Consider the following 26,550-nt stretch of genomic DNA (forward strand, 5'->3'; position numbering starts at 1 on the left):
TAATGGTTTTGAAGATGAAACAGGACCCATTTTTCTCATCAAACAAAAAACAGACATCTGGAAATATTACAGGAGGCAAGAGGGAGTCAATTCCCCACCAGCAACGCTGTTCTTTGTAGACATTCTTGACTCTGGCGAATAACGTGTTTGAAATTTTATGTAAGAAAAACATTAACTAACATATCAAAAATGCACATCTCCTTTGATGCAGAGGCTTCACTTCTAGGAACTTATCCTACAGAAATACTTGCAAAAGCATAACTGACTTACAGCAATGTTCAACGAACCATTTTTAGTAATAACTAAAAACTGGAAATGACTCAAATCCAAATATGGGAACATGGTTAAATAAATAGGAGTATTTCACAAGTACATCCACACTAGAATATTACAGATCCACAAAAATTAATGTATTGATGGAGGAGTTGATAAGGGGAGCTCTCCAAGTTGTAATCCATGACAAAGAAAATACACAGAGAGAAATGAATATGCACATACACAGAGTTACAGTCACCTAGCCAGCTTCCAGAATGGTACCCAAGAAGCTATTTCACAGTAGTTATCTACAGCCAAAGGAATTACATAACAAAAGAGAATGAAGGGGTGAAAGAGCTTTACTTTGCATTTTACACACTTTGGGCCTGAAGTTTTTACACCACATGCATGTTTTTTCACTTTTTATAACTTTATAATTTTAAGCCATCAGTTCCAAGGTCAAAATGTATCCCCCAGTTATAATGAGCACTGAGCTAAAATGACACAAGTTCGGAGGGAATTAAAACCAGACCTCCCTTGAAAACCTGACAAATTCCATAATTAAAGAAAGCAGTACTGTTAGTACAGGAAATTTTTTTCTTTGTTTTTTGAAAACAAAAAAGTTGACAATTAGCTACCTCTCCTTATGAAATACAGCTGATTGTGGAGACACACCTGGATTTGAACCCACACTCCAGATGACTCTAGACCAGGGGACAAAACCTATTGCCCAGGGGTGACACTCAGGACTAATCTGGTCTGCCATCAGTTTTTATATAGCCTGTGAGTTAAGAATAATTTTTACCTATGGAAACAGTTAAAAGTTAAAACTAATGTTTAATGAACATGAAAATTCTATGAAATACAAATATCAGTGCCCATAAAGTTTTCCTGGGCTGTGCCCACTCATTTGCATGTCATCTGAGACTGCCTTCACACTGTAAGGCAGAATTACATTGTGGTGAAAGAAACCACATAGAGCCTAAAATATTTACTACCCGACCCTTTACAGAAAAAGATCTCCTATTCTACACAACTGACTCAGGTGAGTCTGCTTCTTACCGGTAAAGTAGGTAGAGTAACAGCACTTAAGTCACAGGATAGCTGTGAAGACTGAAAATAATAATGCATGAATGCTCTCAGCACTTACTGTGTTTTTATATAAAAGTGAAAGTGTTAGTGACTCAGTCGTTTTGCAACTCTTTGCGACCCCATGGTCTGTCCATGGAATTCTCTAAGCAAAAATATTGGAGTGGGTTGCCATTCCCTTCTCCAGGGGATCTTCCTGACCCAGGGAATGAACCAGGGTCTCCTGCACTGCAGGTGGATTTTTTACCATCTGAGCTACCTTTTCATATTTTAACAATGAAATCAGGATTTTTTTTTTAATAAAAACAATCAATGGCATGCCAGTTGGTTCACACTGGATAATTTTTTGTTTTATTTCCAGTGGTGTATAAACTAATGTATCTTTCAATCCATGGTGTCTGAGATTAGACGAAAGCAGGCTGAATCTGTCTTGTGTTGGTTACCTGAAACTTTTGGCTGAAGCCATGATGACCACTACCTTCATGGAGTCTTCACACTGTCATTGTACACAGGCTGTGGTCACCTGTCTCTTGTTCTGACTGCCCTCTTCTCTCAGAGCCAGTCTCCCCAGGTCATTTGCATGGTCCAGGCACAGACCTGAGTCAGTCTCCCAGCACAGCCCTCCTGGCTGCTCCTCAGCCACACATTTCCCCCTTTTGAGTCTACACAGGTTGTGTGTCCTGGTACAAAGACTTGGGAAGCTCAGTCTCCCAAGAGGCCTCAGGGAGACATATGGAGTATGTCAGGTATAGGCTCTATGAGTCCGCAGGAGAAGACGGAGACCAAAAACAACTTTAAAAGCACAGAAGAAAGAATGATGGGATATTTACCAGTCCCAAAAGATATGAGCAAGGGCACGCCCCATTATTTGGGCATGCATGCTCAGTCACTCAGCCAAGTCCAACTCTGTGTCCCATGGACTGTAGCCCACCAGGCTCCTCTGTCCATGGGATTTTCCAGGCAAGAATACTGGAGCGCGTTGCTATTTCCTGCTCCTAGGCATCTTCCAGGATCTTTGACCCTGGGACCCAACCTGCATCTCCTGCATTGGCAGGCGGATTCTTTACCACTGAACCATCCATGAAGTCCAGTTATGTGGGCACTGCTGAGTAATCACACTCACCTACAGTAGCTGGCTGATCCTTCCACACTGAGGTTAAATATCACCATCCATCCCCATTCTACATATAATGAATGAAACTGAGGCCCTGAGAAGTCATGTGACACACCCCAGGTCCCGGCTAATGGAATGGCAACACGACGAAGCAAAGTCCCATTGTCTTTCCCTCTCACCAGTGGTTTTCACATGTGACTGTGCATCAGAATCACCCAGGTGACTGTTTCAGGGTGACACAGATTGGTCTCACTCCCAAGTCTCCTATTCAGCAGGTCAGAGATGAGGTTGGAGCTTTTCATTCTACCAAGTTCTCCAGGGAAGGCATCCTGCTGGACTGAGGGTCACAATCCGAGAAGCGCTGAACACTACTGCGTCTGGGAAAACAAAGCCCTCACTCCCTCATATTCTGCTCCCTGAACCAGGTCCAATCTCACCCACACAAGGAGAAGATTTTCATGTCTATTTGTCTCTTCATCTTTAAGAAAGAGATGATTCTTTTCTTTGCATCCTTGTCTTAGGGCTAATGGCAACACCAGGTGCCAGAGGCCGCCAGTCCAGTCCTGACTGCTCAGTAATTAGCTCGGTGGTTTGAAGCTTCATTTCCCATCTGCGGTCTCAGTTTCCCCTCTGTGATGTGAGAAGATCAAGTGAAATGATGTTCAAGAGCTCCCCCCCACCCCCTAGCAGAACAAAAAGATTGATGCTAGGATTCTGATGGAGCAGCCTCCCTGCCCTCAGTGCTCCCTGTGAACCTGCGGCTCATAGAGGGGTCCTCCGTTAAGGAGGACAGACTGAGGAGACCTCATGCAAGCAGAGCAGAACAGTATCCAGATTGGCTTCTGGAGGCCTGCATGATACCTGATTTCAGGTAGCACATCACTTTGTAAATCACTAAAGGAGATGATGAGGACCATCACCCCTCCTAAAAGAATTTTCAGTTTTCCTTCAGGTCATGCTAAGGCACACAGAGGCTCCCATCCACCCATTGCACTTCCCAAGGACCCCCTCTCTCTCCTAGTGGTCACCTCTCTAAAAGCCCAATCAGCTGTCTATGTCTATCTCTTTGAAAAGCTTTCCTTGGGGATAAGGTCAATACATGGTTTAACTTTTGCTGTTTGCACTGGGCACTGAATTTACCTTCCATGGACCAGGGCTCATTAGGCCAGTGCCAGGCATCCCATGGCCACATGGCTGACGCTCCCATGGGGCTGAGCTGGACACCAGAGTCAGTTCAGGACTGCCTGCCATTCTAGAACAAGATGCTCAGCACTGTTGACCTGTTGGGCTAGACAACTGGAAGGGGTGGGGGCAGGGTGGGGGTGTCCTGTGCATGTAGGATGTTTGCAGCATCCCTGGCCTCAACCCACAGATGCCAGGATGCCCACAGATCCCATCTCATAGGTCTCTTAGTCCACAGTGTAAAAACAAAAAGTGTTTCTATAGACACAGCCAAATGTTCTCTGGAGGACATTTAAACTACAGCTCTAGACATATCAGAGGTATCAGGAAGAGAATCTAGGCTTTAGGGCCAGATGCACTGGGGTTCAATTTCTCCCTCAGCCACCACATCACTTACATGAACTTGGGCAAGGCCTCTTCTTTCCATTATTCTTTATTTAAAAAGTAAGGCTCACAATAAAAATTTTAAATGACAATATATGAAACATCACAAAGTAACGCTGCTTATGGCCCCCAGCCCACTCCTCAGAGATAAATAGTTACAAGTTGGTGTTGATCCAGACATTTTGCATGCAAATGGAAGCAAAATGGTCCATCAATTATGTACATACACAAATACTTTTTTGTATTGAGGAGAAGGGGAAGACAGAGGATGAGATGGTTGGATGGCATCACCAACTCAATGGACATGAGTTTGAGTAAACTCCAGGAGTTGGTGATGGACAGGGAGGCCTGGCGTGCTGCAGTCCATGGTGTCGCAAAGAGTTGGACACGACTGAGCAACTAAACTGAACTGAACAAATATTTTGTTTCACTTAAGTAAAATGAAAATGCTTTTTTAAGGGAAAAAAAGGCAAATATGTTCTCTTTATAGAGTTGTCACTATTAATGACAATTAGATGCCTGGTCACTCACATTGAGCCACACATCCTGGAGTGTGAAGTCAAGTGGGCCTTAGGAAGCGTCACTATGAACAAAACTAGTGGAGGTGATGGAATTCCAGCTGGGCTATTTCAAATCTAAAAGATGATGCTGTGAAAGTGCTACACTCAATATGCTAGCAAATTTGGAAAATCCAGCAGTGGCCACAGGACTGGAAAAAGGGAAGTTTTCATTCCAATCCCAAAGAAGGGCAATGCCAAAACATGCTCAAACTACCACACAATTGAGCTCACTTCACATCCTAGCAAGATAATGTTCAAAATCCTTCAAGCTAGGCTTCAGCAGTATGTGAACCGAGAACTTCCAGATGTATAAGCCGAATTTAGAAAAGGCAGAGGAACCAGAGATCAGATTGCCAACAAACACTAGATCATAGAGAAATCAAGGGAATTCCAGAGAACATCTACTTCTATTTCATTGACTATGTTAAAGCCTTTGACTGTGTGTATCACAACCAACTGTGGAAATTCTTAGAGATGGGAATACCAGACCACCTTACCTGCCTCCTGGGAAACCTGTATGCAAGTCAAGAAGCAACAGTTAGAACCTTACATGGAACAATAGACTGGTTCCAAATTGGGAAAGGAGTATGTCAGGGCTGTATATTGTCAACCTGTTTATTTAACTTATATGCAGAGTACATCATGTGAAATGTTGTGCTGGATAAAGCACAAGCTGGAATTAAGATTGCTGGGAGAAATATCAACAACCTCAGATATGTAGACAATACCACTCTATCGGGAGAAAGCAAAGAGGAACTAAAGAGCCTGTTGATGAAAGTGAAAGAAGAGAGTGAAAAAGTTGGTTTAAAACTCAACATTCAAAAAACTATGAGGCATCTGGTCCCATTACTTCATGGCAAATAGATGGGAAAAATGTGGAAACTTACAGATTTTATTTTCTTGGGCTCCAAAATCACTGTGGACAGTGACTGTAGCCACGAAATTAAAACACGCTTGCTCCCTGGAAGAAAAGATATGACAAACCCAGACAGCATATTAAAAAGCAGAGATATCACTTTGCTGACAAGGAAGTGTATAGTCAAAGCTATGGTTTTCCCTGTAGTCATTTACAGATGTGAGAGCTGGACCATAAAAAAGGCTGAGTGCTGAGCAATTGATGCTTTCAAACTGTGGTGCTAGAGAAATCTCTTGAGAGTCCCTTGGACAGCAAGGAGATCAAACCAGTCAATCCTAAAGGAAATCAACCCTAAATATTCATTGGAAGGACTGATGCTGAAGCTCCAATAATTTGGCTACCTGATACAAAGAGCTGACTCATTGGAAAAGACCCTGATAATGGGAAAGATTGAGGACAGGAATAGAAGGGGTTGACAGAGGAAAAGATGGTTAGACGGCATCTAACTGACTCAATGGACATGAGTTTGAGCAAATTCTGAGATAGTGAAGGACAGGGAAGACTGGCGGGCTGCAGTCCATGAGATTGCAAATAGTTGGACACAACTTAGCAACTCAACAACAAGATCCTTGTACGCACACATCTTTTAAAGAGGAACAGATGGTACTAGTATACAATAGGTGCTCAATAAATGGTAATTATTTTTTTTAACAAGTATCAACTTAGCACTTGCTTTGTGCTCTACCCTATACCAGCTCTAGAGATACAGAAGTACACAACACACATAAGCCTGCTTCTAAGATCACTGTTTATCAGGGACACGAACAGTAAATAATTCTGAAAAATTATTAGACTATAGCCGTCTAACAACACAAAGCATAAATTATTAAGAAAGTGTGAGCTACCATAGTCTAAGGTCAATGAGAGGAGGTTTCCTTGAGTAAGTAACATATACCATGACCTCAGGGATTAGCCAGACAAGGGGCTAGAAATATGCTAAGCAGAGGGCACAGAGAGTGCAAAGGCCTGGGTTCAAACTATTTGGTAGTTATTAAAATATTATGGTATTAATACTTAAAGGAATAGGCAAACAGTCAAGGGATAAAATAACTATCATTTACTCTATCTTAGTTACAATTCTCCTATCTCCCTTCGCACTATAACCACCCAGATAACTTTCCACTTTGTACATTTAAAGACTCAAACTCACATAGGAAAACATGGTTCCAAGAAAAAAGAAAAACATACAAAGAAGAAAATATAAATAACAGTTATTAATAAACGAAGAGCTAAGAATATTCTACAAAATGCTCCACAATTAACTAGACAGCTAGCATTATCATTTCTGACTGACACCTACCGCCCTCCCCCTCTTCCAATCTGATGGTTCAGCCTAAGCGGTACTTGGAAGCAGGGATGGTCCCTCCCCTTCTCCTCCAGAGCAGACTATCTCAGTGTTGACCAGATGCAAACACTAGGCGTGTCCTTTCTAAACACATAATAATCCATCTTTATCCGGGAGTTGCAGCATCTCTTCCTTGGTGTCTGAGATAGCATAAGGTTCTAACTATCTTGAGAGTCACTATTTGATATGCTAACAAAACCACATTTCATCCTGAATGCACTTCAGATTTCTCCCACAACACTACTCAGTCCGATGACAGGATTTGTCAAAGCATGCCTTTGGGGCTGTGGCAGGGGATCCAGGGATGTGATGCTAGCCTTTGAATCTGGAGGAACACTGCAGGGCTATTCTGGAGGGCAGAGACCAGCCTCAACTATTCTTCCAGCCCCTCAGTGGCTTCTCTGTGAAGAAGATAGCTCTCCCTGTTCCATTCTATTCACTCCCCTTACTCGATCATCTGAATGTAAGGCAAAATCATTTCTTTCTCCACAGAGGACACCAGTCTCTCAGCAAGCATCTCACACTGATAAATCACACTGCATTTGGAAATTTACGCCTGTATCTGCAGCTCTGGCAAAGTAAAACACGGCACCACGGCCATTTATTCCCTAGCCATTCTTGCCAAAGACAATAGAATCTATTCAAATGCATGGAGCAGAAGTCTTAAACTGATTGAATATGTTACTTTCCTTACTAGGAAGACCCAGCAATCCAGCCATTTTACTTTCTCAGTCGTTTATATTTGTAATGGATGAGGCATCTGATCAACCCCATTTGCCAATCAGGAATCCATAAACAGCTGCACAGACATAACTCAGTATACTGAATCCACTTCAGATGTACCAACTAGGTGAGTTGTTTGAGGAAATCCTAAAGGGGACAAATTCTATCATAAAATAACTTATCACTTCTCAACAGACCTGTCTTACCACAGAACTACATAAATTCAAAGTCAGAAACGACATCGCTGGTAAATACCCCTAGCCCCATCCAAAGACTGGTTCCCTCAACAGGGTGGTTGGCCAGTCTCAGGTGTGCACACCCCAGCTGTGATGACTCGCCCCGGCCCCAGGTGGTCCATCCCATCCCCACACAGCCTGGGGTGTCGAAAAGCCAAACCTGAACTCAGGCAAAATTCATCACTCTGCAACTCCACCCACTGCTTCCAGGGCTGTTCTGTGGAGCCAAATAGACTTCTCAATTCCTTCTCTACCCACCAAATATCCAAGCGCAGCTATTACATCAGAAGGAATTCAACACTCCATGCACAGTGCGGGCTTACTAGCGACTGGCCCACATCTCTGTGCTTTATCACCCTGCCCTTACTTCCCAAACTGTACATAAAGCACTTGAAACCCTTTCTAGATGAAGAAGTCTACTCCTTGCTGTGATAACAGAATGATGAATGTCCACCCTAATCTCACAATGTAATTTTATCATCACAAACTGGGACTTTCTCTGCCAGCCTAATCACTGATACGACTGACCTCACTAAAAGTGAAAATCATCATTAGCAGCAGATGTCTGCCAACACTCATATGGCTCATACCCGCAAATTGTATTTTTTCCTAAGGGAAAAATAAATGTGTTTATTTTTCAAATATTTTATCTTAGTAGTATTGCTGAGAAGTGACATGGCTGAAAATTAGGCATTCTATGAGTTTTTACTGGGTTCTTAATGAGTACTTCATAACACTTGCTTGAAAACATTCCAGAATAAAACTCCTGTGTCTACGTGCTGTGGCACTGTCCCCAAACCCTTCTACCATGAGCACCCCTTCTACTGTGAGGACTCTGTCAAAGAACACCTGTAAATGGCACCCCTCTTCATCTTCCACAGGTAGCCATCCTGCTAATAGTCCTGTTGATGGTGGAGAATTTCCTAACAACTAAACCTAATATGAACTTGGGAATACCTTTAAATAAAACATGAATTTTATTGAGCACATCAGCATCTGCACACATTTGAGAAACAGGAGTGTAAATGCATGTGTGTGTGCAAGGGAAGTTTGTCCCATCTGCATGAGGCCCCAAATCACATTATAAAGCTCCCACATGACACCTCTTTGACCCCCTGAGTTTTTAGCAGTATGTAGGGCAGGACGCTGATGTTCATAATCACCCACTGCCTATGGGTCTGAATTCACCTACAGGCTTGGCATGCAGGAAGGTGACTATGCATTCAGGCATCATGGTTCTGGGTCAGATTCTGCATGTCTGACTGAGAATGGGCTCTACCCACCACTTGGCTGATGAAGGAGATCCATTTGCTTCTGCTAATCGGCAGCACAGGTCCTCTGAACTCCTTGTTTCTGCCAGGAAAAGCCCAGAACTCTCTGTTCCCAATGCTAATCAGTAATGAGAAACAGAGTATTCCCTGGTGGAGACAGGGATCCACTCTTCCTGATGTCAATTTTATCCGTGTTATCAAGCCAGACCTTCAGAAGACTGTATTAGTCTGGCTTATCATCAAATTACCTTACAGAACTGCATTTTGGCACTAAGCCATTGGCATATACTGAAAGACCTTGGACGAAGCAATTGTAAAAACTTACAGTGGTATTTACTGTCAGACATTGTCAGAAAAGTGGTCCAGGCTCACACAACTCCCTTTTTGAGAACTCACTGGAGGAAGGCATCTCCAGTCTCCGTACCAGAAACACCTAGTATTTCTCATGAAAATCTGCCTTATTTTCATCTCTCCTGCACAGACGAGTGTGTACTCCCTTCCTTTGGATATTAGGATGCCCCAGGGCCCGCTCTAGAATTGCACGGAAACATACTCTGTGTGTGTTTTGAGTACTACCCTTGCTGCAGCTTTATTAATTCATTTACATTTTTTCCTTAACCCACACATTGTCATCCATTCATTAACTGGTACTACACATTCCTGAAAGTCACCTTTTCATGAGTGAGACAGAAAAAATTATCTTAAAAAAAAAATGTCAGGTAATCATCATTTGGTTACAAATCTGAGGACAGATGAGTGACATTTCAACTAAGTTCCTGCAGGGAAACTGAGCATTTACAGACCTTACGGGACTGTAGCAGGAGAAGTCAAGTGCATTTATCGCCACATTTTGAAGTTAGAGGGAAAGACAGGGGCTGGAGTAGAGGGCAAGGCTCATGGCTGGCATAAACCCTAGGCCACTTCAGGGCCATAATGTCACGGCTCAAAACAACCTTCCACCTAACTGCAGTCTTCTTTGGGCATTCAGAGCATCTGACATTTCCCACCGTTCCCTTTCTACCAATGTTTTTGGGCCAAAGAAGAGCAGGAGCAGCACAGAGCCAGCCATGCCCAAGACTCATCTGCTGAGTGCTCCTCGGGTCAGGCTTCCACCGCCCAAGGCACCGCCCCCACCCACCCCACAGCAAGGACACACTCACTGCCTAACACCATCACCCCCAGATCAAACGGGTTTGGCTCCGGCTCTTTGGGACTCGGTTTATGTTTCTAAATCCCCGTAGCACCATGTTTCATGAGTTGTGTGAGTGCTGGAGTGCGTGAGGGACGGCAGGGGTGTCTTTCCCTCTTCTGGAGATTAAAACAATCCATCTGCAAGTGGTGCGGGTGGCTGCAGAGAAACAGCAGTAATAATCCAGCACTCAGCCAGGGGCTGGGCTCCCCTGCTCATTCTACATGGCTGCAGGCCTCCTGGTACCCAAGCGCAGCCTGGCAACGCGGACTCCATCCAGGATGCATGTCCCACTCTGCCAGGCGCTGCCTCTACCCTCAGGCCACCCTGCTGCTCCAAGTCAGAGGGACCCCAAGAACTCATCAGTCTCCAGAGCCAACACACCACAGGCAAGAGACAAGGTCTGACGACGAAGCCCTCAGCTCTCCTCTAGGAGAACTTACGGACAATCCGAGCACACATTTACCCTCTTCTCAGTCTGTTTTTAAATAATAGACTTACTTGCTAATGCCAATGAACTAGGAGTTTTCACCCACATACAAAGACTTCTTCATTTCAGGATCCTCTGCAGAAGTCAGAAGCCCTGGTGATGCTGGCCCCCAGCCGCTGAGCAACAGCTGGGTCATGGTCCCTCTCTGGAGGTGGAGTAGGTGTTGGCTGGTCCTAAACCCCACCCTCCTCCCTATATCCGGCACCAGACCTACCCCACTGTTCACAGTCCCCGCTCTAGGGGTATTTGAAAAACAGAAGGATCTTGACAGATACTTGGGGACAGAGGGAAACAGCCTGCTTACATTTCCTTTCTCTCTTTTAATCAATGTATTTTTTTTAAAGCATCCTATCAAACTTTACTTCTGTAGTAACCAAAGTTCTCCTCAGCTCTTCCCATCAGATGCCACCCCTCCAGTTCACCTCCCAGCATCTACTCACCCTTAGAAAGGCTCTGGGCTACTTTCTCCCATGGTCATTTTCATGACCCCCACTCCAGGAAGGACTGGCTGTTCCACCCCGAGCCACCCACCGTCTGCAGGATTCTGTTGGGGGGCCCCAAGCACGCTCCTGGGGTTATCTTATTTCACATGTCTCTCTCTCAGCTACACCAACAAGTGTCCCCAATGAAAGCTGCTGTCACATTCCTCCTCATGTCCCTGCACAGAACCAACTCAGCACCTACTAGGTGATCAGTAAGTGCGTAACTGAACAATTCACTGATCAATTAGCTCCCACACAGAAATGGAGGTGCAGGCACAGCAAAACTCCTAGGAACCTTTGACACTGAGAATCCAGAACAAAACATCAGTCCTCCTCCTTTCACCAAAGCCTCACTCCCTTCATCCTGTTCGTGACAGTGAAACTGGATCAGGCACTACATCTGGAGTTTTACAGACCCCTTGTGTCACAGGTGTGAAAAAAAAGTCACAATTTATTTTATAGATAAGGAAATTGAGGTCCAGAGAAGCGAAATGGTTGCCTAGGTACACACAGATACTCGAGGAAAGAGCTGGAGTTGAACTCAGCCTTTGAGACTGCGAAGCCCAGGGTCTTCCCAGTACATCACACTGCTTTTCATCATACATGGTTATTAGGGCAGCATGAGCATTTGACAAGCCTCCAGCAACGAACTGCTCCATAACACACAAAGAAGACCTTAGCAAAAGAAAACTCTCCATCTTAGGCAGAAGAACTATGGGGACACAGGTGATTCTGGCGATGCTTCTCCAAGCAGCTATCTGCCTGTTGTGAAAATGCACGAATCCACTCTACAGTCTCTGGTGAGGACAATTTCAACAGCATTATGGATCAATTTTGAAATTCAACTGACATTTTTTTCCCCTACTGAGAATTTTCCCAAACCAAGGCTGTTTTATTAAGACTCAGCAGATACTATATAATTAATTCAGGGGCTGTTGTTCTAGCAGATGGAATAACAGGAAGGTTTGGGCTTTGGTTTTGTTTGTTTTTTTTTTTATAAAACTAACACTACGTTTCATGAGTTGGGGGAAAAGTAATAAACATGTCTTTTAAATGGATCTGTTCATGCTGTAAGAACCTCTTAAATACAGTGATAGAAAGTGATGGTGACCCATAATTGCAAGAGAAATTTTACCAGCCTTCATGATTCCCTGTGATTCCATCCAAAGTGTATAACACAACCCAGAATGACTTTGCTCCTTGGTCTGAAAGCACAGGGTGCTGGTGGCTCCTAGAGGAGCCAGAGGAACCTGAAGCTTAAACCCGCACTGTGGCCACCTCCCCAGGCGAAGATAGAGCCACTGGGGGTCCCTGGCAGGGCTGAGCTGAGAAGAAACTGAGCTTTCCTGGGCACATGCCACAGGCCAACTCCCTATGCTGTGCTAAGTCGCTTCAGTCATGTCCAACTCTTTGCGACCCTATGGACTGTAGCCTGCCAGGCTCATCTGTCCATGTGATTCTCCAGGAAAGAATACTGGAGTGGGTTGCCATGCCCTTCTCCAGGGGATCTTCCTGACCCAGGGATCAAATCCATGTCTCTCATGTCTTCTGCATTGGCAAGTGGGTTCTGTACCACTAGGGCCATGGCCAGATCCAACTCCCTGGCTCTCAGCAAACATGAGCTCAATCTTTTTTTTTTTATGTATTTATTTGGGACTACACTGAGTCTTTGTTGCTACACACAGGCTTTCTCAAATGGCAGCAAGTGGGGGTTACTCTCTACTTGCAGCGCCCAGGTTTCTCATTGAGGGGGCTTCTCCTGCTGTGGAGCTTGGGCTCTAGGGTGCTCGGGCTTCAGGAGTCATGACATGTGGGCTCAGTAGTTGAGACTCCTGGGCTCTAGAGCACAGGCTCAGTACTTGTGGTACACAGGCTCAGTACTTGTGGTACACAGGCTCAGCTGCTCTATGGCATGTGGGATCTTTCTGAATCAGGTATCAAACTTGTGTCTCCTGCAATAGCAGGAGGATTCTTTACCACTGGAGCTCACTCCAGATATTACCAGCCTAGATAAGTGAGATTTCTGCAGTGGATGTCTCAGTTCACAGGGAAGTCGGGATTTGAACTCAAGACTTTTAAACTCTTTATTTCCTCCAACCCTTGCAATGCCCACAGGACCCCGTGAGAAGACAAAGTACCTTCTACTTTAGCACTTTTTGCTTCCCATTCTGAGCCTCCCCTCCCTATCCCTGATGGTTAGAAGGCCCATTTAAGTCCATTGGTTTTATTGAAGTGATATTCATACCTCATTGATTAAACTGTAACCTTTGAAATAAGAGCACTGGGCTTCAGATTTTTCATTTTTCCATCCTTTTGAGGAAAACATATACAGATTCTATTAACATGCAGCCAGAAACCATGATAGCTTGGCTATCAGAAGGTAAAGACCTCAAAGGCCACCTGGTCTGCCCCTTTTATTTCAGAGGTAGGCAAAGAGAAGTCAAGAAACGCCACATGATTTGCCTTAAGTTTCACATTTTAAGAGCGGCAGACCCACCTAGGTCTCCCTCCAGGGAAAACCACTTCTCGGTCAAAGGGCTGGATGGATGAATAGGTCAATATGAGTTAGAAATGCTAAGACAGGGCTTCTCTGGCGGCTCCATGGTAAAGAATCTGTCTGCCAATGCAGGAAATATGGGTTTGATCCCTGGTCTGGGAAGATCCCACATGCCACAGAGCAACTAAGCCTGTGCACCACAACTATTGAGCTTGAGCTCTAGAGCCCAGGAACCACAGCTACTGAAGCCCATGTGCCTAGAGCCTATGCTCTGCAACAAGAGAAGCCACTGCAGAGAGAAGCCCCCATGGTGCAACCAGAGAGTAGCCCCTGCTCGCCGCATCTAGAGAAAAGCCTGCACAGCAATGAAGACCCAACACAGTCAATTATAAATAATTTTTTTTTAAAGAAATGCTAAGAAAAAGCAGCCTGCAACAGCAAAACTAATGAGACAACACAGAAGTCCACCAATAGGGGAATAAGTGGATAAATTAAAGTAAGATAGTAAAGTCAGTTCAGTTTGTTCACTCAGTCATGTTCAACTCTTTGTGACCCCATGGACTGCAGCACAGCAGGCTTGCCTGTCCATCACCAACTCCCAGAGCTTGCTCAAACTCATGTCCATCAAGTCAGTGATGCCATCCAACCATCTCATCCTCTGTTGTCCCCTTCTCCTCCTCCCTTCAATCTTTCCCAGCATCAGAGTCTTTTCCAGTGAGTCAGTTCTTCACAACAGGTAGCCAAAGTACTAGAGTTTAGGCTTCAGTCCTTTCAATGAATATTCAGGACTGATTTCCTTTAGGATTGACTGCTTTGCTTTGATCTCCTTGCAGTCCAAGGGACTCTCAAGAGTCTTCTCCAATACCACAGTTCAAAAGCAACAATTCCAACCTGGGCCAGTTCACCCCTCCTTAGGCAACCTGGTGGTCCCCCCTCCCGGGAGGTCACCATATTGATGCCGAACTTAGTGCGGACACCCGATCGGCATAGCGCACTGCAGCCCAGAACTCCAAGAGACACTGATGTATAGAACAGTCTTATGGACTCTGTGGGAGAGGGAGAGGGTGGGAAGATTTGGGAGAATGGCATTGAAATATGTATAATATCATGTATGAAACGAGTTGCCAGTCCAGGTTCGATGCACGATACTGGATGCTTGGGACTAGTGCACTGGGACGACCCAGAGGGATGGTATGGGGAGGGAGGAGGGAGGAGGGTTCAGGATGGGAAACACATGTATACCTGTGGCGGATTCATTTTGATATTTGGCAAAACTAATACAATTTGTAAAGTTTAAAAATAAAATAAAATTAAAAAAAAAAGAAAAGAAAATAATGTGGAGTAATAGTGGCAAGAAAAAGCAGTCTTATCTAGTTCCTGACAATAATTAATGTGATTTGCATGGTCTGCTATTTAGAATCACATTTGCCAATGAAGCAACAGTTAGAACTGGACATGGAACAACAGGCTGGTTCCAAATTGGGAAAGGAGTACGTCAAGGCTATATATTGTCACCCTGCTTATTTAACTTATATGCAGAGTACACCAATGAGAAACGCTGGGCTGGAAGAAGCACAAGCTGGAATCAAGATTGCGAGGAGAAATATCAATATCAGAAAGTGAAAAAGAACTAGAGCTTCTTGATGAAAGTGAAAGAAAAGAGTGAAAAAGTTGGCTTAAAACTCAACATTCAGAAAATGAAGATCATGGCATCCAGCCCCATCACTTCATGGCAAATAGATGGGGAAACAGTGGAAACAGTGACAGACTTTATTTTTTGGGCTCCAAAATCACTGCAGATGGTGACTGCAGCCATGAAATTAAAAGATGCTTGCTCCTTGGAAGAAAAGTTATGACCAACCTAGACAGCATATTAAAAAGGAGAAACATTACTTTGCCAAAAAAGGTCCATCTAGTCAAAGCTATGGTTTTTCCAGTAGTCATGTATGGATGTGAGAGTTGGACTATAAAGAAAGCTGAGTTCTGAAGAACTGATGCTTTTGAACTGTGGTGTTGGTGAAGACTCTTCAGAGTCCCTTGGACTGCAAGGAGATCCAATCAGTCAATCCTAAAGGAAATCAGTCCTGAATATTCATTGGAAGGACTGATGCTAAAGCTGAAACTCCAAACTTTGGCCACCTGATGCGAAGAACTGACTCATTGGAAAAGACGCTGATGCTGGGAAAGATGGAAGGTGGGAAGAGAAGGGGATGACAGAGGATGAGATGGTTGGATGGCATCACTGACTCAACGGACATGAGTTTGAGTAAACTCTGGGAGTTGGTGATGGACAGGGAGGCCTGGCGTGCTGCAGCCCATGGGGTCACAAAGAGTCAGACATGACTGAGCGACTGAACTAAACTTGCCTATGTTTTATAAACTTTATCTTACTTACAAAAGTTCCTCCTGTACATATCTTCCTAAAATTATTATTAAGGATAGCTGCTGAATGTTTATCAAGATGGCTTTTCGACATCTATTGACATGTTCACTTATGTTTCTGCTTTAATCTGTTGAGGTAATGAGTCTCATTGCTTGATTTCCTGGTACTAATGAAACCTTGCATGCTTGCAATAAACTACTTGGCCATAGTTTAAAAACAAACAAACAAACAAACAAAAAAAGCAACAATTCTTTAGAGTCCAACTCTCACACCCATACATGACTACTGGAAAAACCATAGCTTTAACTAGATGGACCTTTGTCAGCAAAGTAATCTCTCTGCTTTTTAATATGTTATCTAGGTTGGTCATAGCTTTTCTTCCAGGGAGCAAGCATCTTTTAATTCCATGGCTTCAGTCACCATCTGCACTGATTTTGGAGCCCCAAAAAATAAAATCTCTCACTCTTTCCATTGTTTTCCCATCTATTTGCCATGATGTGATGGGACCAGATGTCATGATCTTAGTTTTCTGAATGTTGAGTTTTAAGCCAACTTTTTCACTCTCCTCTTTCACTTTCATCAAGAGGCTCTTTAGTTCTTCGCTTTCTGCCATAAGGGTGGTGTCATCTGCATATCTGAGGTTATTGATATTTCTCCTGGCAATCTTGATTCCAGCTTGTGCTTCATCCAGCACAGAATTTCTCATGAGGAACTCTGCATGTAAATTAAATAAGCAGGGTAACAATATACAGCCTTGCCGTACTCCTTTCCAGATTCGGAACCAGTCTGTTGCTCCATGTCCAGTTCTAAGTGTTGCCTCTTGACCTGCATACAGATTTCTCAGGAGGCAGGTGAGGTGGTCTGGTATTCCCATCTATTTAAGAATTCTCCCCACTTTGTTGTTTTCCACACAGTCAAAGGCTTTGCTGTAGTCAATAAAGCAGAAGTAGATGTTTTTCTAGAACTCCCTCTTGCTTTTTTGATGATCCAATGGATGTTGGCAATTTGATCTCTGGTTCCTCTGCCTTTTCTAAATCCAGCTTGAACATCTGAAAGTTCACAGTTCATGTACTCTTGCAACCTGGCTTGGAGAATTTTGAGCATTATTTTGGTAGCGTGTGAGATGAGCGCAACTGTGCAGTAGTTTGAACTTTCTTTGGCATTGCCTTTCCTTGGGATTGGAATGAAAACTGACCTTTTCCAGTCCTATGGCCACTGCTGAGTTTTCCAAATTTGCTGGCATATTCAGTGCAGTGCTTTCACTGCATCACCTTTTAGGATTTGAAATAGCTCAACTGGAATTCTATCACTTCCACTAGCTTTGTTCGTAGTGATGCTTCCTAAGGCCCACTTGACTCTGCATTCCAGGACGTCTAGTTCTAGTTGGGTGATCACACCACTATGGTTATCTGGGTCATAAAGATCTTTTTTGTACAGTTCTTCTGTGTATTCTTGTCACCTCTTTTAATATCTTATGCTTCTGTTAGGTCCATAGTGTTTCTGTCCTTTATTGTGCCCATCTTTGCATGAAATGTTCCCTTGGTATCTCTAATTTTCTTGAAGAGATCTCTAGTCTTTCCCGTTCTATTGCTTTCGTCTATTTCTTTGCAATGTTCACTTAAAAAGGCTTTCTTATCTTTCCTTGCTATTCTTTGGAACTCTGCATTCAAGCAGGTATATCTTTCCTTTTCTCCTTTGCCTTTCACTTCTTTTCTTTTCTCAGCTATTTGTAAGGCCTCCTCAGACAACCATTTGCCTTTTTGCATTTCTTTTTCTTGGGGATGGTCTTGATCACTGCCTCCTATACAATGTCACGAACCTCCGTCCATAGTTATCCACGCACTCTATTAGATCTAATCCCCTGAATCTATTTGTCATTTCCACTGTATAATCGTAAGGGATTTGATTTAGGTCATACCTGAATTGTCTAGTGGTTTTCCCTACTTTCTTCAATTTAAGTCTGAATTTGGCAATAAGGAGTTCATGGTCTGAGCCATAGTCAGTGCCCAGTCGGATTTTTGCTGACTGTAGAGCTTCTCCATCTTTAGCTGCAAAGAATATAATCAATCTGAATTTGGTATTGACCATCTGGTGATGTCCATGTGTAGAGTCTTCTCTTGTGTTGTTGGAAGAGGGTGTTTGCTATGACCAGTGCCTTCTCTTGGCAAAACTATTAGCCTTTGCCCTTCTTCATTCTGTACTCCAAGGCCAAACTTGCCTGTTACTCCAGGTATCTCTTGACTTCCTACTTTTGTATTCTAGTCCCATATAATGAAAAGAACATCTTTTTTGGGTGTTAGCTCTAGAAGGTCTTGTAGGTCTTCATAGAACTATTCAACTTCAGCTTCTTCAGCATTACTGGTTGGGGAATAGACTTGGATTACTGTGATACTGAATGGTTTGCCTTGGAAATGAAGAGAGATCACTCTGTTGTTTTTGAGATTGCACCCAAGAACTGCATTTCAGATTCTTTTGTTGACTATGAGGGTTACTCCATTTCTTCTAAGGAATTCTTGCCCACAGTAGTAGATATAATGGTCATCTGAGTTAAATTCACCCATTCCAGTCCATTTTAGTTCACTGATTCCTAAAATGTCAATGCTCATTCTTGCCATCTCCTGTTCAACCACTTTCAATTTACTATGATTCACAGACCTAACATTCCAGGTTCCTATGCAATATTGTTCTTGACAGCTTCAGATTTTACTTCTATCACCAGTTACCTCAACAACTGGGCATTGTTTTTGCTAGTACATTGTTAGTACAATGGAACATCACAATACAAAGACATTAACTATATCAACAAACAAAAACCCTTAAAAACAATTTTCAGTGAAATAAACATGTCAGAGAAGAAAACATACATCTGTACAATAAACAGCAGTGTTTATAGATATGCACATATGACATGAAAGCATAAGAATGTGGAGAGAAAAGCATGTAAATGAAATGGTCACCTTCAGAGAAAAGAAAATGGGAAAGAGGGACCAAGAAGGGGCCCCAGGGTGATTTCAATCTTGCATCTGATGTTTTATTTCCTTAAAATAAGCAAACAGGCAAAGGCAGCCAGAGATGAAAGATAAAACTTTCAACTTGATCTAACTTCAAAGCGGATAGGCTGAGCTACAGCAGGAGTGAACCAATATTTGAATTAACAGGGCTTGGCTTCTTCTCTGGCAGAACTGACTCAGAAAATTTAAAAATCAATACTCTAAATTTTTAAAAATACTAACTATTGTATCGTCGTAATCAAGAAAGTGAAGAAGATGGCCAGAGGTGAGAGGCTGATGTGGCTGGGGTGCGAGGTGAATGTCTAGGGCAGAAAGTAGTTATTTTGAGCAAGAGTATCTATTTCTATAAAGGAGAAATAATGGTTCTTAAATTACATGCGAAGGCAAAGGTAAGAGGGAGGAATCAAGCAGACCAAACATGAGGGAACCTGGAAAAAACTATGAAGATGTTTCCCACAAACCAGACCAGCTGCCTCTGAGAATCAAGGGATCAGATAGGATGAAAAGATCCTTAAGCCCTGAAAAATTCCTAAGGCCCTGTGAATGCAAGTCAGAAACTCCTCTTGGAGTGAGGTTAAATTCCCCATCAAGAGGAAAGCTATGGAGATTTAAGATTTCTATTGAACCTATCAGGTAAAACTTCAGATTAATCTAGAGGGGAAAAAAAATTCTCCTAAAGTTTAGAAATAGGCAACCTTGCCTCCCCCAGGCACCCTTTCAAACTCTGATAAAACACGTTGCTGTGATAGTTCATGGGCCTCTGGTTCCAGAAACACAAGTCAAACATGGGAAGGCCTCTATCCTTCCGAGTTTTAGAATTTTCGCCTGAAAACAGTGCAGGGCTTTGGTGAGGATTTGAGCTTGTCGGGATCTTGGTATAATAGATTGGAAGTCAAAGGGCAAGGTTTTTCTTCTTTTATTCTATTGAAGTGAACAGCGTGAGTGAAAGGGGTCCCTGCCTTTCGAAGCTTTATTTTTATCTGGAGATCAATTTCTACAAGTTCATATTCTGCTCTGAAAATCACCAGAATCATCTGAGATTTAGTCACAGCCAGGATGCTCTGGAGGAACAATAATCAGTATTCACTTCAGAAGGAAAAACATTATCCTTTAAACCAACACCTGCACACTTTACCTAAAACATTTCCCTATTCCACATTAAAAGAACCCACTTGTCTCAAAAAATCTCCCACGATAAAGCCCCTTCAGCCATTTTCCCTAAAATGGTTTGTCTCATCAAGTAGAAATTCCTACCCAAATAAGTCAGTGGGCTCTTTCCTGAGTAGACTATGGTTATAGGATGAAACCTTGATTCATCTGCATTCCAACACTTGAGGACATCTTGAGGTAACCAGAATTTTATAGTTAAGTGATGTATTGGTTATACACATAAATTGCCTCTCAATCCCCCAATACCACCACTACAACCTTTTATTTGGCAAAAGCATTATGAATAAGCTCCAATTTTCTTTTTTTAAAAGGACTGGTCTAGAAGTTCAGCAACTTCTTGTTAGAAATCACTTCTCTTCTTATTCATTTCATCCCCTCCCTCAAAGCAATACCTTTTATTTTTGTATCACAGTATTGTGGTCCAACGTATTATTTCTTTTCTTTGTCCTCCAGGCCCTTTGGATAACCTTCTCCATTAGCCACCTGATTCCATAGGAAAAGAGCATCTTTGTGACAGCACCTTCAGTATCACACTCAAGGGGATGCCAATCAGCTAAGACTGGGGGTGCCCTGATCCATGGTCCACAGACACTGAATGAGGCCAAGAGGTAGTAAAAACTGTCACCCCAACTAATACAGACCTACGTAACTTATGTAAACACTTGAGATTGACATTGTATGGATTTCTCAGTTTTCTAGACCAACTCTTTTCACTTTCACACCCCCACCAGCCCACTTGTCCCTGCTTCCCACCTTGCCCCATCAACCCCAGTACACACATACTCTGTGCCAGTATAAGAGCTTGCACGGATGACTAATGACTTGTAATTCCAAGAGTCCCGGGAGAGACCTTCCTTAGTGTGGTCCCTAAACATCAGCACTTGTAACTGTTGAATGAATGAATGAACATGAAGAGCCTGAACCTTTTCAGCCCCAATAATGAGGATGTGGGGTGCAATGCTGCAATGACTTGCCTAGTGTAAGACAGGTTGGCTCTAATCTAGCCCAGGAGCTCCAGTTAGCATTACAATTGTGAAGGCTTCCCAAAGGGAATACACGATGAAAGAAAGAGAACCTGTCTCGTATACAGGGTTATTGTTACCATCTTTCTAAATTCCAAAACCAATACAATATTGTAAAGTTTAAAAAAAAATAAAATAAAATAAAGAAAGAGAACCTGAGTGGGAAGGGAGAGAAGCAACAGGGAGAGGCAGCCAAACAGGAGGAGGAAGGAATGGAAAAGATCCATTACTGAGTAAAACAACACTCATGGAACACTTACTATCTGCCAGACACATTAACTCATTCAATCCTCTCAAGGCTCTCATTGTTGCCATTTCCAGATGGGAAAGTCTTAGGATCAGAGAGGTTAAGCAACTTGCCTAGAACCACACAGCTAACAACTGGCAGAGTCAAGTTCTGAACTTGGAGGATCTGACTGAAAATCCCAGGACCCCATACTGCACTTACCGAAGTATATGCCGCAGAATAGACTACTTTTGCTGGATACATGATAGATGTGGGGTGAAAAAAATAATAAGAAAAACATGTGGTCAAAGGCAAATTTAGCAAACGGTAAGATAAATGGGCTTCTTTCCTAAAAGACTTCTCAGAGCTTTTAAATTGCTAACAAGCACTGCAGCTCTCCAAGAGACGAACAGAGCATATGTGTGTCCCCAACGGATTGGCGCAGGGACTGTTTTCGTGGGGAAGCCATCTTGCTGGACCAGATGTCACTCTCAGAAGCATAAACCTCACGTCTGCTCCACACCCACTGTGTGCATGCAGGTTTGCTGGGGGCCAGTGGAGGGAACGTGCCAAAAGGCAACAGCGGCAGAGGCCACCCCGAACTCTGGAATCGCCCCAGAGCTCTCCAGGCTCGGCCAGCCTCCTGCAGAGGTCCACCCAAGGCCCTCTACTCCTCCTGCCCACAGAAGGCAGGAGGCTGTTTGCCTCTGCCAGCTGCCCCCTCCCACCTCACAGCAGGGCCTCTATCTTTGTGGACTTCACAAGAGAAATTTCTCACCTGAGTTAATAATCATTGCCTTCAATTCTGAACTCCTCTCTGGCCCTTCTGTGAGGAGATTTGGCATTAGGCATTAACAATCAAAAAAGGATAGACTACTTTACCCAAATCTCAGAAAGAATTCTCAGAAAAGCCTGAAGGTGATGGCTATTATACTCCCCTGACAGAAGCATTACTGATTCTCCTAAAGATAACATGCTGAAGATGTATTCGGTCTTGCAGAAGTCCTCCAGGCAAGGCGCTTTTCTTCTAACTACTGTGGAGTTGTTATATGGTAAGTGCCTACTCTATGAAGCCCTGTTGTTCAAAGTTCGATAAATATCCATCAGCAGGGAGAGCAATTACAGGGAAGTTAACTATTTCTTGAGTATTATCTGTGTCCTGACTATTCACACCAATACTTGAGATGGGAGCTTCAGGGTCTCTCCGAGGTCAACCTACAGAGCTGAATGGTTAAGCCTGACCACCAGTGACCAAAGCCTAGGGCTCCAAGGCAATGGAGAAGTTACCTAGAGTCCTGTGTGAGGGGCATCATTTAGAGGTGGGTGTTAGGTTCCAAATCACTGCTGTCGAGACACCCAACTACATACAGTCTCTAAAACAGTGGTCCCCAACCCTTTTGGCACCAAGGACAAGTTTCCTGGAAGACAATTTTTCCACGGACCAGGGAGGGGGATGGTTTGGGGATGATTCAAGCACATCCAGGGCAAACTTAAGGAGATGGTGAAGAACAGGGGAGCCCAGCATGCTACAGGTCATGGGGTCGCAGAGTCGGACAAACTGAGCGACTGAACAGCAGCAACCACAAGCACATTACGTCTACTGTGAACTTTCTCTCTAATCTACTGCTGCCACTTATCTGATAGGAGGTACTGGACCACGCCCGGGCCTGGGGACCCCTGCTCTAAAGAGCAGCCCTCATGCTATTACTCCTCTGCTCCAAAACTTTCTATGGCTCCCCAGTGTCAAGAAAACAAAGTCTAAAAGCATCAGGGAAAGCAGGGAGAGCATCAGTATGAAATGTCCTTTACAAGCTGCCTTGAGTACACCCATCTGGCTATACCCTACCAGAATCTCCTATGCATGGCCTTCCTTCCTCTTTTCTCTGCCTGTATTTCAAGCCCAATCCACACCCACCTCCATCATGAAGCCTCTTCTACCTCCATCCCACAGCATCCTTGTCATCAGGCCCTCTAAAATGCCTTCCAGCAATTCAATTCCCATGAACCGAAAGTCCTCCCAACCACAAAACTGCCTAAACCACGTTGGATTCTCTTTCAGTGTAGGAGGGAAAAGACTTTTCTCTGCAGCTGATGATCTCCACTGGAGTTTGGCAATCCTCCTATTTTCCAGAAGATGAAGTGTTTGACCCCTTCCGTGCCTATGGTTTATATTTTGCCAGCCCACATCAGCACTGATATAGTAACCTCCCATTTTTATTGAGCGGCGCTCAGTGTAATTGATGATATCTGCTGGGGCTGATACTTTAAGTGAAGGCTATTCTCAGTCCTGCCACCACCCACTGCCCACCCCACCGTACTCCACCCCAGCTCAGGATATAATAGCCAATAGCAGTTACACCTGAGCTACAAAGTGGGGCTTCTCAGCAAAGGTCCTCAAATATACCCAGAAAGTCATGAGGTTTTCTGTGAGGATTTATCTCAGCAGATCCAGTTTTCAAACCTGCAGAGCTGGAAAAAGAGGGAGCCAGGGCAGGAAGATGTTGCATAGAGCAGCCAAAGTTCTTTAGAGAGAAAAATCCTGTCTGGGCAATTTGGTTAAACAGATTTAAATAGTATGTTCAGAGGAAGCTATCACTTGTATCATATATGTAGATGTATCATTTACATATATCAGCTGACAAATATATGTAAATATGTGTATAACCTATCCCAATGTGTACTAGTAAAAATTTAAATGCCTTTTCCTTCTTTGGTAAAGTTTTAATATCTGTTTGCAGACCTTGAGGGAGAGTAAATCTGACATTCACTAACATTTGATCCTTACAGAACTAGAACCTAAGTCCTTCTCTGGGCTGGAAAGCGCCAGTGCCCAGTCTCCACCACTTGTGTAGCTCCATAAGCAAACTCCCAGTATGAGTGTTTGCAGAAAGGCTCATTTACCAGGTCACACAGGCAACAGGCTGCTCTATATCTGAGTGTTCTGCCAACATGAAGGTGTCGCCTTTTAAGAAATTTTGACCATTTTTGATGGAAAACATCTAAATTACAAACACCTTCTGATGCTTTATCGTGATGATTCAGTCACTATAAAAGTTGTCAATTCTCCAAAGACTTCAAGAAGGCCAAGAGGAATGTATAGGCTACAGTACATAGATTCACAAACGGTTAGACGTGACTGAGCGACGAACACACATACACAAGAGGAATCTGAAAAGATGCTCATCACTGATGATTATCAGAGAAATGCAAGTCAGAAGCACAATGAGGTACCGCCTCACACCAGTCAGAATGGCCATCATCAAAAGTCTATGAACAGCAAATGCTGGAGAGGGTGTGGAGAAAAGGGAACCCGCCTACATCATTGGCAGGAATGTAAAAATGTAAACTGGTACAGCCACGATGGAGAGCATTATGGAATTCCCTCAAAAAAAATAAAAACAAAGTTGTCATACGATTCAGCAATCTCACTTCTGGGCATAAATCTGGAAAAAAAATGAAACTTATTTAAAAATATACAAGCACCCCAATGTTCACAGCAGCACTATTTACAATAGCCAAGACATGGAAGCAACCTAAGTGTCCACAGATAGGTGAATGAAGAAGATATGGTATGTGTACACAGTGGAATACTACTCGGCCATAAAAAAGAAGGAAATAATACCATCTGCAGCAACATGGATGGACCTAGAGATTACCATACTGAAAAGACAAGATTCTATGATACCACTTATATTTGGAATCTAAAAAATAATACAAATGAACGTATTTACAAAACAGAAACAGACTCACAGACATGGAAAACAGATGTGATTACCAAAGAGGAAAGGATGGAGGACAGATAAATTAGGAATATGACATTAACAGATACAAGTCACTATATGTAAAACAGATAAACAACAAGGATTTACTGTATAGCACAGGAGACTATATTCAAACCTTATAACAACCTATAATGGAAAAGAACCAGAAAAAATATTCATATCTAAGTATAATTTAACCACTTTGCTGTATACCGGAAACTAACACAATATTTTAAGTCAAATATACTTCAATTAAAATTTTATGTTTCATTTTTTAAACTGTTGATGTGTGAGGCCCTTGAAGTCCACTAAGATGGTGGAGTCCACTGAGATGGTGCAGCCCAGACAGGGCCTCCAAAGAAAGCCTTACCTGTCCACAACACACATGTGCACGCCCACTAAATCTCCCACCTATAGACTCGCCCACACACACCTGCATCACAGCCTTTAACATACCCCACTGCAACTGCCGACTGAGCTATTTCCCCACTCCTTACTGTGAGCTCCTCCTGGAGAAGGAGCCAGAAATAAACAGACCATAAATCTTCTGTTTTGTCCCCAAGACCTGGCTTTGTGCTTGTGCACACAGTGCTAGGTCAGTGAACATTTGAGAATGAATGAATGCATGCATGTATGTATGAATGAATAAAGTGTTGCACTACTTGAGGGCATAATACACTAAATGTCTCTGCGGACATTTTAATGCCAATTTTGCTTACAAGACAACCAGAGTCCAGATGGAGTGACCTATTAAAGCGACAAAGGAGAGGGCAGAAAAGGGCGCCTTCTATCACGTTACACATCAATGCCTTCCCTGACGTCTTTGTGTCAAGTTGACCACTGTGATCACATCAAATACTCAAGCTACAGAAATGAAGCTGGTTCTCAGAAGTGTGAATCTTTGAGACCTAGTAGGCAACATGTTCCCTCTGAGTTGCAGCGTTAACTGCATATACGTACTTAACACCATTTCAGCAGCAAGGTCTGTGCTAAGGGCAGCCACAAATGGAACGATAGGAACAGGGACGTGATTCACAGCAGGCCTTCGCTGCATCTTAAATAACTCCCAGGACGACAGAGGTGGTGATTTACAATGGCCCTCAGGAGCCTGGCTTTGTGCTTGGAGGGTGAGTGGAAAGAGCCCTCTGAGGGCTAAAACCCAAGCAGTCAGTGAACCACCTGTGAAACAAGCTTCTACTTAGAAACCATGAAGAAGTTATTTAAACAAATGAAATATCAATGCC

At 43.3% G+C, this 26,550-nt stretch overlaps 1 protein-coding gene across 1 annotated transcript in view; it reads right to left on the minus strand.

Moving 5' to 3' along the window:
* The window catches only part of SPOCK1 (SPARC (osteonectin), cwcv and kazal like domains proteoglycan 1), a 583,379-nt gene that overhangs the window by 317,460 nt on the left and 239,369 nt on the right, over nt 1–26,550 (minus strand). The window lies entirely within an intron of this gene.

Source organism: Bos mutus, chromosome 7 (assembly GCF_027580195.1).
Source record: "Bos mutus isolate GX-2022 chromosome 7, NWIPB_WYAK_1.1, whole genome shotgun sequence".
Lineage (NCBI taxonomy): Eukaryota > Metazoa > Chordata > Mammalia > Artiodactyla > Bovidae > Bos > Bos mutus.